Here is a 19,784-nt window from a genome sequence, read left to right as displayed (position 1 = left end):
AGATTCTGTCACTGAGTTCTAAAGACAGCAAAAAGTATTTACAAGTGATGCTTTGCTTTAGACGAAGGTATAAAAACAACAATATCATGATTAATAAATTCTTTCATGATGAATCTCCTTTATAATAAAATTTATAGTTAAAATATTGCTATATGAAATCTCACTGGAGCTTGGGTCATTTGGCTTAATGGTACCCAGATTGCTATTTCATAATTCTTTGATTATACAACTACAAAGAGGCCAACAGATAATTGTGCTAGTACTTCAGATACAAAATAAATTTTGGGCAACCTAGGCACTTTAAAGATTAGGGAGTTGAGTCAAATAAAAGAGTCTATTTTCTGGCTCTTAAATGCAATAACAAGAGCCGCAACCAAGTTTCTGTATTGTTCCATGGTTCTACTGGCCCTTCAGTTGGCAGGTCTGAAACAGGAGATTAAGTAAAAAGCTAGAGGTTAAATATACATTGTTTACCTTATTCAGTGTACGTCAGTTGAGGTCCTTAGGAAGTGAATTACACAGTTACGAGTAATATGGACTTTTTTGGGGTAATACCTGTGAATGATAAGGGAAGCAGTAAGGAGGGAAGGTAGTCAGATCATGATATAGGTGTCACACCTATAAAAGGAAGAGGGGAAGTTAAGAGGATTGGGTAGGAAGAACTTCAGTCTGCAGGGTAGTCATGAGAAAATAATACGAAACTCCAATGTTGGGCAAAAAACAACGTGGCCCACTCAACTTTATAGCAGCGTTATTTCCTCATTGTCATGGTGAAGCCTTGAGAGGGGCATAAATTAAAATCAGTTCTTGGCTCACTTATTAAGGCAGTAAGTCCCCCTCCTTTTTTCTGCCCACTGCTGAGGACCACAATGGCCTATTCTTTTAGGTATCAAAAGAAAAACAATTATTAGTAGAAAGATGGTACCAAGGGTCCATCACCCATTTAACAAGTATGTAGAATTCAAGGTGCCAGGACACAGAGGAAAAGTTCTGATCTTATATGCCTTGTCTGGTAAAAAAAAGGATTAAATATCAGGAGCTGAAGTGAAAGCAATCTGTTGAGAAGCTCACATAGACTATGGAGAGAGTGATTACTACTTCTTGCTGTTTTAATCCTTCTTAAGTACAGGCTTCTTGGATTGCGAACCCACACTCAACTTTCACCAAGGAAGTCTCAAAATATTATTATTAATGCATTTAGAAACACTAACGTGTTTGGAGGTAAAAGAAATGCCAGTTAATCTGAAAGAGTAAAGTGATTCTCTCCATTTTTCCAGGCACAGGGACCATTTTCCAAACTTACTAAGCTACAATATTATGCAGACCCCTTTTTGTTAGGGATCACACCATTATTTTCTGCTCAGAGTAACACTGACATATGTTTGGATTGCAGTTGTTTGTTGATGACAAGAAGTTCACAAACCTTTAAGGATAAAGAGGGAGGAAACACAGGATGAATCTGGGAATGCAAGAGGCACTCTAACTTCACATGATGTACTTACTAGACATTCTATCTTCCTAATTAGGAAGCATGGGCAAAATATACTGTAAAGAATTGTTTGTGGTGATAAGAATAAAAATGAGCTGTCTTTGAACAAAACTGATGTCCGATTCACTGTTATTGGCATGTATCATACATGATGTAATTGTTTTGGAACCCACTTTGCTAGATATGTTAACATTTTTCACACACTCTTCTATACTCTTGCCTAGCATCTTTCAAGAACAATAAATAGCACATGACTGAAAGAAGAAGAGGCCAGTTTTGGAGTATAGCAATCTACTCCTATGTGATGGAAAGATTGAAATAGTTTCACATGAAGATTCAAATTGTGTCTTGGCTTCACGTCAATGTGGTCAAACCGAGCTAGCCAACCAGAGCCAGCCACGGGCATTTTGCTCATGATGGGCAGGGCTGTTCTCACCTATTAAAAGAAGTGACTTCATATTGCCCTAGGCAGACACTGTTAGCCAAGGAGGCAGCAGGCTGGGAAGGCTGGGAGAGATGTTGTTTGCTTCCCCTGACCTATGACACTTTCCCAGAAGTGCCCTGCAGGTTTGCACCCCAGTTGCCCATACTAGAATGCTCTGTTGTCTTCCTCTCCTCTGTCTCTCCTCCCTGCTCCCTCACAGTGCTTCCTGGGATAACCTCTCAATAAACTGCTTATACCCAAATCCTTGTCTTAGGGTCTGTTTGTGGGGAGATTCTAACCTTAAGACAGAAATCAAGTAATCTCTCTCTGTATTTGTTCCTCTTCATCTTTGCCAAACCATCAGAAATTTTCTTCATTTTTCTGACTTGTCTTAGAAAATTCAGATTCCATGCAATAGGATGGACATTCATAATCACCTGATCGCAGGATGTTAGGATGTAATTTCAAAGAAATCTGCCATCCAGTGCCAGAATGCCAAGTTATTTGGAAGAGTATGTGTGCATTCCTCCATCATGTCCCGGCTCTGAGCCAGAGGCTGTGGGTTGCTACTGAGGAAGATACTTTTTCATCCTGTCACTGACTTGTTATGGGGATTATCTTGGATAAAATGTTTCAGGCCCTCCATGCTTTATTTTTCGATTCATTGACTTTTGTTATCACTTTGAGTCAACCCTTTCTAGAAATAATATTTCTTTGCAAGTTGAAAAATCACACAATAAATAAGAATGCATCCTGACTTCTTGGATTTTCCCCACAGAATTTCTATCTCCAAACATTTTGGGAATGACTTTCATATTTCTTCCCTTTATAGTTAACCATGACCAAAAGCACGCTTGTAACTTTATGTAAGACACTTTTTCCTTTTCAATCTTCATTCATGCAATCCAGTCATATAAAAAAGCTCCAAGATTTATAATTAAGTTAACCTTTGTATCCCATTTCTGGCTTTGTTTATGCTAGCTTAGTTTCCATCAAAATGATGTCCAAATTAATTCAGAAAAATAGGCATTTGCCTTTATTCTACCAATGACTTCATTCTGTTGCAGATATGTATCTAATGTACTTACAACACACACACACACACAGTTGTGTTTTGTTTTTGTTTCTTTTTTTCTGTAATGAGTCTGTTATTTTCCTTTTTTAATAATTATTTTTAGAACTTCATTTAGAAAATCCACTTATTCATCATATTCTAAAAATACACCCTGATGGAATGCCACAATGGCTTTAAACCAATCTCTAGTTTGAACCTTTATTGATAATATGCTATCTCTGACATTGAAGAGAGAACCTAGAGGAAAATAATGTCAAGAAGCCATATGTTTAACCTGACCTTCTCCATGTTACTCCCTCATGTTTTTGAGAGCTATAAATTTCTGCTCAAGTGAGTCTGTATTCCATGCCTCTCAAAGTTCCCTGTCCCCAAATAAGGAACAGAGGCAGTTAAAATGTGGAAAATTAAGAAAATGCAGAACACATCATTAACTCATATACTCAGGAAGCTGTGGCAATCTTTACTTCTCCTCACATAAGGCCCACTATAAATGAAATATATATTTTAATTATTTCCAGTTTAGATATTCCTACCACACAATACACAACCTCAACTGTTTGTGGTAGAATAAAAGAAAATTGGGCGGTGAGAAAGCAAGAAGAAAGTTGCAGTTAATGCAGAACAGTTGTAAGTCATCGTCACATTGCCCTGAGCAAAACTCTTCCTTTTATTTTGTAGAAAAAGCAATTGATTTCCCCTACATGCAGCATCTGTATTCAGATTCTGTTTACTCATGAGCTCTGACAGGTTTACCCAAAGCAGCTTTGCAAACCAGCTGCTCCCCTTACAATCTCTGTGGTTATAATTCTTTTAAGTTGCAGGGGTAACTTAAAATATACACGGTACTCTAGGATACTAGGCAGGCAGCAGGAACTGTTGACATATTTTATTTTTTACATAGCATTTTCAATTACAGAGAATGGCATAGCAATGAACTTTCATTCAGTGCCTTCCCTCACTTGACATTTGTCAGGCAACATAAAGCATACAAAGTCATTTCAACTCAGTCTTTTTTCAGAAAACTCTGCAAACTAGCCAGTAATGTCACTCATGATTCAATGAAAACCAAACCAGAGCCATTTCAGTGCACTAAGTATATGGTCTTTTCAGTTAAGCTACTGGGAGAACCCACCCTGAGCAGATAATCAGTGGAAATCTCAATGCAGTTTGCAATCTCTTTCAGACTCTTTCAGCTACTAAGCCAGTTTCCCCAATCCTTAAAACAATGACAACAACAACAACAACAAAACTAATTTCTTCAAAAGTGCTTGTAACTTGTTATTGTTTTTCAAGCTTAATAACTCTCTAAAATTTTATCACAACAGTAGCTTATAGTAAAGAGTTTTGACATCTGCTTTAGCAGTGGAGTAGCTGGGGTGAGTTTATAATTGGTTTTGTACAAGACAAGTTTAGTACTTTGAAGAATCTGGGAAGGCTCTTCTTATTTTATAAAAGTGTTCATAAGTCCTGTTTTGGCCTGCAGCCAATATATATTCATTAACTAAGCTTATATTGGCATTACACTTAAATGTGCACTAGGGCAAAAAATATCCCAGAAAATTCAACTGTCAGGAAGTAGAAATAAAATGGTCAAAAAGCATCACAGAATGCTCAGAGAGAAGTGGTTTCTAAGATTGATTTTTGGTTTAGTATAACTCCCTCCCCTTCACAAGTGGTACTTCCCGGCTGTATGAATCCTCTCATGGTTCCATATTCCCATTTCCCTTTGTGCATCTGAGTCTGTGCACATGCTGTTTCAGATGCCCAGCGTGTTCATTGTCTCTTCCCAACTTGAGAACTCACCCTCCAACACCTGGATCTGAAAGCACCATCTGCCCAGCCTCCCCCAGCTTCTCCAGGAAGAGGCAGTGCCCTCCACAGCTGTTGTACAGCTGAAGCGTTATATGAGGTGCTCCTCTCATGGCTTTGTATGCATCCTTTCCCCCAGCAGCCAAGTGCTCCAGGGAAAGCTGTCCGCAACTTAGTCTCCTTATTTTCACAAGCCCTCTGCGAGGTGCCAGGTTAAGAAACATTTGTTAGGTGAATAAAGCTAAAGTAACAGTAGAAATACATACATACATATTTATATGTATATTTATATACTATTTTATTATGTAAAAATTTTCAAATCGGCTGCAAGAAGAGATTCAGCATACAGTTCTTAATTTATTATGAGAAGCAGCTCATATTTTCAATTTTTCTATATGGAAGACAAATGTTTTTCAGAAAAAAATTTGCTTCAGAAGTAACCATTATAGTATCAAAGTTATTTTTTTGAAACATGTATTTTATTATCAAATTTTCATTTGGTTGTTTGCTTATACCTTTTTCACTTGGCTTACAGCATCTCTGTTGGAAAATATGTCCATTTGAATGTGTGTGTGTGTATGCGTGTTTCTAAAATCATCAGCATTTCTCAAATAATCTTTGGGTTATATTTTTTAAAATAATTAAAAATATTACATATGGAATCTAATGCTCAAATCTGTCATTAAAAAAGAAATACAAGGGGGAAAAAGAAGGAAGAGGAAGAAGAAGGAGGAAGAGGAGGGTTGGGGGGAGGGGGCGGCAGAAGAAGAAAGAGAAGGTGAAGGAAGGAAAAGAAAGAAACCTCTGACCCAACATATATCTTGCTCTAACAGCTAACATTTCTTTTATTAGTTTCAAGTGTACAAAACAATGTAATATTTAGACATTTACACACCTCACAAAGTGATAAACCCCCCAGTCTGCTACGCTTCTGATATCACATATAGCTGCTACACTTCCATTGACTATATTCCCTTTGCTGTATTCCTCGTCTCATGACCATATGTATATATATATATATATATATATATATATATATATATATATATATATATATATATTTAAATATATATATATATTTAATTATAATTGAGATTCGGTATTACTCTGTTTCAGCTTCAGGTGTACAGCACAGTGGTCAGGCATCTACACCATCCATGAAGTGGTCTCCCTAATGAGACATGTGCCCCTCTGACACCCTACAAAATCTTTACAACATTATTGATTATGTTCCCCCAACTGTTTTTCATACCCCTGTGGCAATATTGTGACTACTAATTAGCAGCTACATTTTTTAAGCCCTTGTAAACCAGGTATTGTTTTAAAGTAATTTGCTTGCATTGTCTTATGACTCACTCTGCATCCACACTCTATGAGGCAGTTCCTACATTGTCCCATTACTCACAAGATAAGGACTCAAAGATGGTAATCTGCCCAAGGTCATCTAGCTAATAAATGATAGTGCAGGATTTGAACTTGGGCTCCTGGCTTGACTTGACTTCTTGGCCAAATTTAATACTGCTAACCTCTGTATCCCGCTTCTACTTACTCTGGGTCACAATTCTTTTCTCTTTTCCTCCTACTTCTTTGGCCAGTGCTTCTCTGGCTCCTATCCCATATATTTCTCTTAACCCTCCATTTAAGAGTTAATGTTCCTCAAAGTATAGTCCCAGGGACTCCTTTATTTCTCCCCTCTTACTCAATGCTCTCATCTTAGAATTCAAGACTCAGATCATCTTACCTTTGTCCCTGCTTCAATTATCATCTACATGTAAATGAGGTTTAAGTGGGGGGGACGTGCCATAAAAAAGTACACACATGATTTGTATTCATCTTTTCTTATCAATATATATTGAGTATTAAAATTTTTATTTATTTATTGGGGTGACAATTGTTAGTAAAATTACATAGATTTCAGGTGTACAATTCTGTATTACATCATCTATAAATCCCATTGTGGAGTATTACAATTTTAGTACAGTTTTTTCCTTTCTTAAAATGTGCATACATTTTTTTTGGCACCCTCTGTATATAGTTCCAACAACAACTTCAGACCGACATCCTGAGTTCTAGACCGCATATGTCCAAATGACTTCCTGACTACTCTTGGATGTCATGAAGATTCTGCAAATTTGTTCATCAAACTATGTGTTGCTGAATTCCCCAGGACCTGCAACATTGCCTGCCAGTACATTTTGGCTGAATGACAATAAATAAATGGATGAAACTCAACATATTTAAAACTAAATTCATATCCCCCAAAACTGATTCTTTTCCAGTTTTCCTATCTCCCTGAATGGCACCACCTTTGAGAACTCTGTTCTTCTGTCATCTCATCACTAACTTCTCCTAATTTCATTTCCTAACTATGTTTCAAATTGATCCACTTTCTCCACTTACACAGCCATCTATCTATGCTACCTCCATTTAAACCCATATCCACTCACATGCATTCCAATCTTTTTTTCACAATGTGGTCAGAGTGGTCTTCTCAAAAGATAAAGCTGATCATTTGCCCACAGCCTTCGAACTACTTAGCAGTTTTTGTTTTTGTTTTTTAAGATTTTTTATTAGGGAAGGGGAACAGGACTTTATTGGGGAACAGTGTGTACTTCCAGGACTTTTTTTCCAAGTTATTTGTCCTTTCGATCTTAGTTGTGGAGGGTGCCGTTCAGCTTCAAGTTGTTGTCCTGCTTCAAGTTGTTGTCCTTTGTCTTTGTTGTGGAGGGCGCAGCTCAGCTCCAGGTCCAGTTGCCATTACTAGTTGCAGGGGCCACAGCCCACCATCCCTTGCAGGAGTCGAACCAGCAACCTTGTGGTTGAGAGGAGGTGCTCCAACCAACTGAGCCAGTGGGAGCTCAGCTCAAGGTGCCATGTTCAATCTTAGTTGCAGGGGGTGCTGCCCACCATCCCTTGCAGGACTCCAGGAGTTAAATGGGCATCCTTGTGGTTGAGAGCCCACTGGCCCATGTGGGAATTGAACCGGCAGCCTTTGGAGTTAGGAGCACAGAGCTCCGACCGCCTGAGCCACTGGGCCGGCCCCTACTCAGCAGTTTTTCATTGCTCTTATACTAGAACCCAAATAATTAACATGACCATCAGGACCCTGAATGACCTGACTCTTGCCTGAGTCTCCACATGCTCTTGTTACCCCAAAGTTTTTAATTCTCTGTAGAGGCCACACTCCCTGCTGCTTAGGGGTCTTTATCTATGGGATTGCTGTAGCCTAAAGCCCTACATTGCCTGCTACCCTACTTCAATGAGTTGGTTCCCATTCATTCTTGTCTGGTATCCCAGACTGTTTCCATCCTCCTATTCAAGCACTAAGTGGTCATATTGCATTTATTTGTGTGATAATTTAATGAATATCTGCCTTTCCCACTTGACTGTAAACTCCATAAAAGTAGGGAATGTCTTTTTTCTACTTTATTTTATCCTTATTTCAATGCCTGCTCTATAAATAATTATTATAACTATTGTAGGAATGTATTAATGAAACATTGATAAAGGAAGATCACCAAGACATGAGTTGAAAGCTTACTGGAGCTTGAGAAATGTAGAAAGGATATAACAGTCAAACAAACAGAGACAATTGTCTGCTAAAGAAAAGTTTCCATGTTGGGCTCATTAATCTCTGGAAACAGCTTATCCCAGAAGATATTGTAATAATATGTTAAGCTTTGAGGAGAAAAAAATTCAGCCAAAGAAGTCTAGTAAAGATTTCATTACATTATTATTCAAATATAAAGACAACAAAAAACCTTCCTCAAATAGGTTAAGCAGAATCATAATGATCATCATTGTTCATTTTCAGTCATTTATTATGTGCCTCCACTGTGCAAGAGGTGAGAAAAGGGCAAAATGATCAAGGAAGCAGAAAAATACTAAAATGAAATGAAGTAACATAAATCAAACTTAACATGTCTTTCATGCTAGTAGATTTGCAAAATAAATCCATTGAAAAAAATTACTCAATTTGCATCCCAAAACAAATCCCAGTACACCTGAAACTAAATGATTAGAAATGTTTGTAAGCAAAAAGAAAGGGGGAAAAAATCAAAGATCTAAACCTAAGGCCTATAACTGTAAAACTGGTAGAAAAAAACATTAGAGAAAAATTTTATGACATTTAATTTGGCAGTGTTTTTTTAGATATGATACCAAAAACACAGGCACCAAAAGAAACCATAAATAAATTAGATTACATCAAAATTAAAATGTGCATCAAAGTACACAATGAAGAGAGTAAAAAGGCAAACCATGGAGTGAGAAAATATATATACAAATCATACATATGATAAGGGGTGAATATCCAGAATACATAAAGAACTCCTACAACTCAACAACCATAACAACAACAACAACAACAACAAACAACCCAGTTAAAAAGTAGGCAAATGACTTAAATAGACACTTCACTATAGAAGATATAAAAATGATCAACAAGCACATGAAAAGGTGCTCAGCATCACTAATCATTAGGGAAATGCAAACCAAGACCACACAATGAGATACCATCTCAAAACTATTCGGATGGCTACTATCAGATAAACAGAAAAAAAGTATTTATAAAGATGTGGAGAAATTGGAATGCTTGTGCATTCTTGGTAGGAATATAAAGTGGTGCAGCTACTGTGGAAAATATTATAGCAGTTCCTCAAAAAATTACAAATAGGATTACCATGTGATCTAGTATTTCTATTTCTGGGTATAAACCCAAAAGAATTGAAAGCAGAGACTCACAAGAGATATTTGCACATCCATGTTTATAGCAGCATTATTCAAAATATCCAAAAGGTGAATCATTCCAAGTGTCTATAAATGAACAAAATGTGTACATACAATGGAATATAATTCAGTCCTAAAAAGTAGGGAAATACTGATACATCCTACAACATGGATGAACCTTGAGGACATTATGCTAAGTGAAATAAGCCAGTCATAAAAGGACAAAATTATTCCACTTATATGAGGTACTAGAGTAATCAAATTCATAGAGACATAAAGTAAAATGGTGACTACCAGGGGCTGTAGGGAAGGGGAAATAGGGAGTTATTGTTTAATGTGTACAGAATTCAGTTTTGCAAGATGAAATATTTCTGAAGACAGATGGTAGTGACAATGTGAATGTACTTAAATGCACACTGAAAAATTGTTAAAATTATCAAGTCTATAGTGTCTTTTACCACAATTTTTAAAAGAAAAGATATAAATTGAAAGTAAAAAGAAAGCCAGGTCAAGAAATTAATATCGGACAAGTTCAAGGAAAAAATTATTTCAATTGAAGAAAAAGGCTTGCTTTATAATCATGATAGTGACAGTCCTTTACAGTGAAAACCATTAGAAATTACTATACACCAAGTAATCTGACATAAAAATATAGAAAGTAAAAGTACAGAGTCACAATGAGAAATGGAAAGAAACAGAACTTTAAGCCAATAATAATAATCTCAAACACACCTTTCTTAGTTCTTGGCAGATCAAACAGCTAAAACATAGGAAAGGATAGAGGACTTATGTTTTTTAAAAAATTAAATTGATCTATAGTTTACCTACAGTAAAATACATATGAACTTTTCCTTATGTATGCGAGAAATTGCTGTATACCAGAAGCGATGTGTGACACAGAGCGTTGTCATGATGGAGGATGATTTACCGCACACTTTGAAACACACCTTCTCTCAACTGTAGCTCACACCTGGCTGTCTGCACTGAACAGGTTGAAACTTGTCACTCACTGTTAGTAAGGTTCCACACGCAGCTTCCCGTATTGAAGATTCCTGCCTTTCCGTTGGATGGCACTTGGCAGCAGCATTCACCATATCTTTTTATCACAATGGAAAGGGTCTGTGTCACACATTGCTTCTGGCATGGCAATTTCTGTCAAATAAAAACATTAGTGTGCCCTCATCCACTTTATTCACTGGATCTGGCACCATGCAACTTCTGGCTCTTCCACAAAGTCAAAATGACCATGAAAGGTAAATGTTTTGTTTGTTTGTTTGTTTATTTAATTTTATTAGTTTCAGGTGCACAAGACAAAGCAATACTTAGACGTTTATCATTTATATCCCGCACACTGTGTGATCCCCCCTCCCCCCATCCACTATACCTCTGACATCGCACAGAGCCATTACATTTCCACTGTCTCTATTCCTAATGCTGTACTCTGCTTCTTGTAAGTATATATATGTATATATATACACATATAAAATTATAGTTGGCATTCATTATTGTTCAGTTTCAGGTGTACAGTGCAGAGATCAGGCATCTACATCACCCCTGAGGTGGTCTCCCAAATGGGACACGTGTCCATCGGATACCCTACAAAATCTTTACATTATTGATTACGTTCCCCAAATTAATTTTCAAAACCCTGTGGCCATCTTGTGATTACCGACTATTTTCTAAACCCCTCACCTTCCCCCTTATCCCCACCCCACTGCCCATCTAGCAACCCTCAGTTTTTCCTCTATGCCTCCAAAACTGTTTCTGATTAGTTCATTCACTTATTCTTTTCTTTACATTCCGCATATAAGTGAGATCATATGGTATTTATCTTTCTCTGTCTGACTTATTTCACTTAACAAAATGTTCTCTAGGTCCATCCATGTTGTTACAAATGGTAAGATTTCTTTCTTCTTTATGGCTGCGTAATATTCCATTGTATAAATGGACCACAGTTTCTTAATCCAGTCATCTACTGATGGGCATTTCGGTTGTTTCCACGTCTTGGCTATTGTGTATAGTGCTGCAATAAACATGGGAGTGCATAAAGATTTTTGAATTGGAGTTTTGGATTTCTCCAGATAGATACCTAGAGTGGGATTGCTGGATCATAAGGTAGTTCCATTTTCAGATTTTTGAGATACCTCCATACTGTTTTCCATAGTGGCTGCACCAGTCTGCATTCCCACCAACAGTGCACAAGCGTTCCCTTTTCTCCACATCCATGCCAGCACTTATTTGTTGATTTATTGATGACAGCCATTTTGACTGGGGTGAGGTGATATCTCATTGTGATTTGTATTTGCATTTCTCTGATGGCTTGTGAGGTTGAGCATTTCTTTATATGTCTGTTTGCAATCTGTATGTACTTTTTAGAAAAATGTCTCTTCGTGTCCTCTGCCCATTTTTTAATTGGTTTGTTTGTTTTTTTGGAGTTGAGTTGAGTGAGTTATTTATAAATTTGTGATATTAACCCCTTATCCGATATATCATTGGCAAATATCTTTTCCCATTCAGTAAGATCCCTTTTTGTTTTATTGATGGTTTCCTTTGCTGTGAAAAAACTTTTTAGTTTGATGTAATCCCACATGTTTATTTGTTCTCTTACTTCCCTCGTGCAAGGGGCTATATCAGTAAAAATCTTACTCCGGGTAATGTCTGTGAAGTTTCTTCCTATATTTTCTTCTAGGAATTTTATGGTTTTAGATCTTACATTTACATCTTTCAGCCATCTTGAATTTATTTTTGTATATGCTGTAAGTAGGTGGTCCAGCTTCATTTTTTTGCATGTGTCTGTCCAGGTTTCCCAGCACCATTTATTGAAAAGACTGTCTTTACCCCACCATAGATTCTTGCTTCCACTGTCGTAGATTAAATGACCATATAGGCATGGATTTATTTCTGGACTCTCTATTGTAGTCCATTGATTTATGTGTCTGTTTTTATGCCAGTACCATGCTGTTCTGATTATTGTAGCCTTGTAGTATAACTTGATGTCAGGTATTGTTATACCTCCCACTTTGTTCTTATTTCTCAAGATTGCTGAGGCTATCCGGGGTCTTTGATGGTCCCATATAAATTTTAGGATTATATGTTCTATTTCTGTGAAAAATGTCGTTGGTAGTTTGATAGGAATTGTGTTGAATATGTATATTGCCTTAGGCAGTATGGACATTTTAACTACATTAATTCTTCCTATCCATGAACACGGTATGTGTTTCCATCTATTTGTATCTTCTTTCATTTCTTTTTTCAGTGTCTTATAATTTTCTGAGTACAGATCTTTTACTTCTTTGGTTAAATTTATTCCCAGGTATTTTATAGTCTTTGGAGCAATTGTAAATGGGATTGCTTTTTTAATTTCTCCTTCTGATGTTTTATTATTGGTATATACAAATGCAACTGATTTCTGAATATTAATTTTGTATCCTGCTACTTTACTAAATTCATCTATCAGCTCTAATAGTTTCTTGGTGGAGTCTTTAGGGTTCTCTCTATATAGTATCATATCATCTGCATATAATGACAATTTTACTTCCTCCTTACTGATTTGGATGCCTTTTATTTCTTTTTCTTGTCTGATTGCTGTGGCTAGAACTTCCAGCACTATGTTGAATAGAAGTGGAGAAAGTGGGCAACCTTGCCTTGTTCCTGATCTTAAGGGAATGGTTTTAGCTTTTCCCCATTGAGTATGATGTTAGCTGTGGGTTTATCATATATGGCCTTTATTATGTTGAGATATGATCCCTCTATTCCCACTTTCTTAAGGGTTTTTATCATAAATGGCTGCTGGATTTTATCAAATGCTTTTTCTGCATCTATTGATATGATCATGTGATTTTTATTTTTCATTTTATTAATGTGGTGTATCACATTAATTGATTTGCGGATGTTGAACCACCCTTGCATACCAGGGATGAATCCCACTTGATCATGGTGTATGATCTTTTTAATGTATTGCTGAATTCTGTTTGCTAATATTTTGTTGAGGATTTTTGCATCTATGTTCATTAGTGATATCGGCCTGTAGTTTTCTTTTTTTGTGGTGTCTTTGTCTGATTTTGGGATCAGGGTGATAGTGGCTTCGTGAAAATTGTTTGGGAGTCTTCCCGCCTTCTGGATTTTTTGGAAGAGCTTGAGGAGAATAGGTGATAATTCTTTTTTGAACGTTTTGTAAAATTCACCTGTAAAGCCATCTGGTCCAGGGCTTTTGTTTGTTGGAAGATTGTTGATTACTGATTCAATTTCCCTGGTGGTGATCAGTCGATTCAGGTTTTCTGTTTCTTCTTGAGTTAGCCTTGGAAGGTTGTATGCCTCTAGAAAATTGTCCATTTTTTACAGATTGTCAAATTTGTTGGCATATAGTTGCTCATAGTAATTTCTTAAAATTTTTTGTACTTCTGCGTGTCTGTTGTCACTTCTCTTTCATTTCTGATTTTATTACTTTGTGTCCTCTCTCTCTTTTTTTTAATGAGTCTGGCTAAAGGTTTGTCAATTTTGTTTATCTCCTCTAAGAACCAGCTCTTGGATTCATTGATCTTTTGTATTGTTTTTCTGGTTTCTATTTCATTTATTTACACTCTGATATTTATTATCTCCTTCCTTGTACTCCCTTTGGGCTTATTTTATTATTCTTTTTCCAGATCACTTAAGTGTGAAGATAAACTGTTGATTAGTGATGTTTCTTGTTTCTTTAGGTAGGCCTGCAATGCTATGAACTTCCCTCTTAGGACTGCTTTCACGGCATCCCATAGATTTCGGGTCGTCGTGTTTTCATTTTCGTTTGTCTCGAGATATCTTTTGATTTCTTCCTTGATCTCCTGCTGTACCCATTCATTATTTAGTAACATGTTATTCAGCCTCCATGAATTTGTGTGCCTTCCAGTTTTTTTTCCTGTAGTTCATTTCTAATTTCATGGCACTGTGGTCAGAGAAAACAATTGGTATGATTTCATTTTTCTTAAATTTATCAAAACTTGTTTTGTGGCCTAACATATGGTCTATCTTGGAAAATGTTCCATGTGCGCTTGAGAAGAATGTGTATTCTGCATCATGGGGGTGAAATGCTCTGAAAATATCGATTAAATCCAAGTGGTCCAATGTATCATTTAAGGCTGTTGTTTCCATATTGATTTTCTGTCTGGAAGACCTGTCCCTTTTTGTCAGAGGTGTGTTGAAGTCCCCTACTATGATAGTGTTACTATTGATCTCTGTCTTTATGTCAGTCAATATCTGTTTCATATATTTAGGTGCTCCTATGTTGGGTGCATAGATGTTTACTACGGTTGTGTCCTCTTGTCGGATCGATCCCTTTATTATTATATAGTGCCCATCTTGTCTTTTAATATATTCTTCATTTTAAGGTCTATTTTGTCAGATATAAGTATTGCAACTCCAACTTTTTTCCTCATTTCCATTTGCATGAAATATCTTACTCCAACCCTTCACTTTCAGCCTGTGTGTGTCTTTTGATCTGAGGTGAGTCTCTTGTATACAGCATATACAAGGGTCTTGCTTTCTTATCCACTCAGCCACCCTATGTCTCTTGATTGGAGCATTTAATCCATTTACATTTAAAGTGATTATTGATAGGTACATAGTTATTGCCATTTTTAAATTTGTAGTTAGATTGTTTTCATCTTTCTTTTATTTATAGAAGTCCTTTTTGTATTTCTTGCAATGCTGGCTTGGTGGTAATAAATTCCTTTAGCTTATTCTTCTCTGGGAAGCTCTTTATCTCTCCATCAATTTTAAATGATAGCCTTGCTGGATAAAGCAATCTAGGTTGTAGGCCTTTGTTTTCCATCACTTTGAGTATCTCCTGCCACTCCCTCCTGGCCTTCAATGTTTCTGCAGAAAAGTCATTTGATAGTCTTATGGGAGTTCCCTTGTATATAACCCTCTGTCTTTCTCTTGCTGCTTTTAGGATTCTCTCTTTGTCTTTAACCTTTGCCATTTTAACTATAATGTGTCTTGGTGTGGACCTGTTTGGGTTTATCCTGGTTGGAACTCTCTGCACTTCCTGGGCTTGTATGTTGGTTTCCTTCATCAGGTTAGGGAAGTTTTCGGACATTATTACTTCAAATATGTTCTCAATCCCTTGCTTCCTCTCTTCACCTTCTGGTATTCCTATGATGCGCATGTTGTTGCGCTTGATGTTATCCCATAGGTCTCTTAAACCATCTTCATTGTTTTTTATTCTTTTTCCTTTCTGTTGTTCTGTTTGGGTGATCTCTGCTAACTTGTCTTCTAAGTCGCTGATTCGATCCTCTGCTTCATCTAACCTGCTGTTAATTCCTTCAAGTGAGTTCTTTATTTCAGTAATTGTGTTCTTTAGTTCTAACTGGTTGTTCATTATGATTTCTACATCCTTCTTTATGTTGTCTCTAAGCTCCTTAAACATTCTTATCATCAGTGTTCTGAACTCTGTCTCTGATAGGTTGGTTATCTCTGTTTCATTTGGTTCCATTTCTGGAGCTTTCTTCTGTTCTTTTATTTGGGATATGTTTCTTTGTTTCCCCATTCTGGCTGACTCTCTGTGTTTGCTTCGATGTATTAGGTAGATCCCTTAGAGTTCTTAGTTCTTTCTGGGTTATCTTATGTAATATGTGTCCTTTATATTTGACTTGCTGCTTCGTTCTTCTCCTCTGTGTGTGCTCCAAAGGTGACTTTTGTGTTGTCTATATTGTCCTGTTAAAGATCTTTAATTGCTTTTCACTTGTGAGTAGGTGGGGTTAACTCCTAGGCTGACTAGTTGCGAGACTTGGCTCTGCCCACTGCACGGTGTTCTGCTGCATGAGGGTTGACTGCTTAAATGTGGTTTGGCCTCTATGGGCTCTTGTGCCTGTAAAGAATTCCTTCTGGGTTTGTCACTTGTAGGTCAAGCCCAGTAGTACTTTGGTTTGATCTGGACTTGGCCACTGGATATGTTGAATTTTGTGCCTCTTAAGCTGGGTCCTGGTAGGGCAATTTCAGAACAAAGCAAATCACCAAGCACAACAACAACAACAACAAAGAAAAAATCAAATACATTCATATGTAAAAACAACCAACAACCCCCACTCAACACAGGCAAAGATATTAAAGATATAAAGACAAAACAAAACAAAACAGAAAGCAGCACCAGTCTTGGCTTAAGGCCACCAAGTAATCTCCAGGTTGTCCTCTGCTGTACCAAAGAGTCCCCTGCATATTGTGCAGGCAGAGCCAGTCATCAGGTGCCTAGAGTGATGTTGGTACTGCAGATTTAGATGCGAGGGGCTGAGGGGTCTGGACGGTAGTTTTTATAAAGCCAGTGCAGTTTCTGCCCTTGCCTGCACATATGCACACTGAGAGTAGCACCACCAGCCTTGTGTCCAGTTCTCCTGAGTCTTAGGGCACTTCTTCTGTGTGTGTGTGTGTGGGGGGGGGGCGGCGGGGGGGAGATTTCTGAGCTGCTGAAAGCTGGGAGCTGAGTCTGCCGCTTACTGCTGATCCCTGGGAGTGCCTCCGCAGATGTAATTGCCCCGCCCTAGGCAGGCCAGAAAGGGTGGGGGATGGGGATGGAGGGGTCTTCTCTTTCCCAGCCCAGCCGTGTCACACTCTTCCCACAGGACACAAAAGGTGGTGGCTGGGGGTGGATGAGTCCCCTCTCTCCTAGCCCAGCAAAAACCATACTCCCCCTAGCTTCCTCCCTGGGCCAGAGCCGCTGGCCAGTCTTCCCAGAGCCGGAGCACCAAGGATCCTCTGCAATCTGACACCACTCCTCAGTTCAGGGGCCAGTTCAAGTATCTGGAAGGGCAGCGATAGGATTGGAAGAGGTGGGGAAGGGGCCCAGGTGTGGAGTTTGTGTCCTTTGTCCGGCCTAGGGCTTAACTGGAGGTATCAGCTGAGGCTTAACTGGAGGTATCAGCTGAGGTTATTGCCTCAAATGCTGGATATGCTGCCACCTAGGCGGGAGAGATCAGCTGTGGGATGTAGGGAAAATGCCCACCTCCTGGCTTCTGTGTTCTCTGTTCCATCCTGGGATCCTGTGCGTCTCTGCAGCTGTGGATGTCCGCGGGGATTCCACCACTGCAGATGCTGGCCACGTCCTCGCAGCCGCAGATACGGGCTGCGTCTCCACAGCCACAGATGACAGCCGCATCTCCACTCCGCTCCCTTCCCTCTTCCCTGCTCACCCAATTTTCCCACCTGCAAGTAATCCTTGCACGAGTCCCTTAGCTGTTCTGCGTGATGAGCAGAGAGTCCTTTGATGGGTTATAAATGTCGCATTTCTGATAAGATCCAGAGGAGAACTCAAAAAGTGCGCTGTGCTGCTGTCATTCTTATGACGTCACCCCAAGGTAAATGTTTTGAATCAATTTAGGACATTGAGGCAGCCATGACAGTGCAACTAGACCCTCACAAAAGAGGACTTCTGGAACTGCTTCAGAAAGTGGCAAGAAAAATGGGATAAGTGTGTTCCAAGTGAGGGAGAATATTTTGAGGGGGATTAAGGGCAATGTGTCTTTTATTGTAATACTTTTATTTTTATTTAAACATTCACTGTAATTTTTTTTTTTTTTTTTTTTTTTTTATATCACACCTCGTATACTCATGTAACCTCCACCCAGGTCAAAAAACACAGACATTTCTACCTCCCAGAAGTTTCCTGGCATTCCTTACCAGTCAACCTCCAATCTCTGACCTCTATCACCATAAAATAGTGTTAACTGCTATTCAATTTCATACGCATAGAATTATACAGTATGTAGTCTTTTGTGTCTTGCTTCATTTGTTTATCATAATAGGTTTAGATCCATTCATGTTGTGTATATGAACTCTTCATTTTTATTGTTATATAATATCAATTATATGAATATAACACAGATTGTTTTGCACAAGTCTTTTTGTAACTTTTTTTTTTCATTTCTCTTGGTGTACACCCAGAAGTAAATGGCTGATTCTTAAAGTGTACATTTATCTTTGTTAAAAATTGCCAAACAATGTTCTAAAGCTTTTGCTCCATTTTAAACTCCAAAACGTCAGCCTATGAGAGTTTCAGTTGTTCTTCATCCTTTCAAATACATGGTATTGTCTCCTTTTTTAGTAGATATACTACCTCCAAGTGTTTTAATTTTCATCTTCCTGATGAGTATGATATTTGAACATCTTTTTGTGGGTTTATTGACCATTTAGATATTTTCTTGTGGTGTATCTGTTGTAGTCTTTTACCTTTTTCTTAAAAATTGGACCATTTGTGTTTTCCTTATTGATTTATATTTCTTTACATATTTCATAAAATAGTTTTTTGTCAAATATATATGTTGAGAATACTTTTCCCAGTCTGTGGCTTGCCTTCTACTTTGGTAAAGATGTTTTTTGGGGACCAAGAATTTTTAATTTTCATAAAGTCAAATTCGCCAATTTGTGTTATTTTATGGTTAATGCATTTGCATCTGTTCCAAGAAATCTTTGCACACGTCATTCACCAATATTTTCCTCCAGAAGCTTTATGGTTTTAGCCTCATATTCAGGACTATGATTCATTAATATTTTACTCATTATAAGCAATTGAACCAAGAGGTATAACCTATCAAACTCTCTACTTAAAAAAAAGGAAAATAAAGTTTTTAATATATTAATAAAAACTTACAAAATCACCATAATTTAGGCCACCCAAAATCTTTCAATCAATGCTGAAAGCATGAATAACAAAATCATATTCCACAATGCAATAAAATGAGAAATAAATTTTAAAAAAATTAAATTTACTTGGAAATCTAAAAAATAATTTCATACACATTGGGTAAAAGAGAAAAATCAATATTTCAAAGAGAAATATCTAGAAAATAATCACACAAATTTTTAAAATTCTCTAGGACAATGTTAATTTTGTACTCAGATGAAAGTTCACTTTAACTCTGAAAAAAAATAATTAAAGAAAAAGAAATTAAGGGAAAAGTGAAGGAATTACTAAGGATATCAAAGAAATATGTGAATTTGAAGTGAGAAAAGTCATCCTTACACTTTTCTCTCATGCAATGAAATATAGCAAGCTACCATAAAGTGTAGAGTTACCTGAGCATCCTTAGAAATAGAGATAGACACGTGACCCTGCTTCGGCTTCTGTGATGGGGTCAGATCCTGCAGATGCTGCCCTGCCCTCCTTCTTCCCCCTTCTGACATTGAATGAGGACACAATAGCAATCTTGTTGCTTTGTTGAAAAGGCCAAAAGCATCAGAGAATTCAGCCCTGACAGAAAGGAATGAAAGAAAGAGTACCAGCAACCATCTAT

This window comes from Rhinolophus sinicus, linkage group LG13 (assembly GCF_036562045.2).
Source record: "Rhinolophus sinicus isolate RSC01 linkage group LG13, ASM3656204v1, whole genome shotgun sequence".
Classification (NCBI taxonomy): domain Eukaryota; kingdom Metazoa; phylum Chordata; class Mammalia; order Chiroptera; family Rhinolophidae; genus Rhinolophus; species Rhinolophus sinicus.
The sequence above is the reverse complement of the archived record's forward strand: the minus strand, read 5'-3'. Positions refer to the sequence as shown.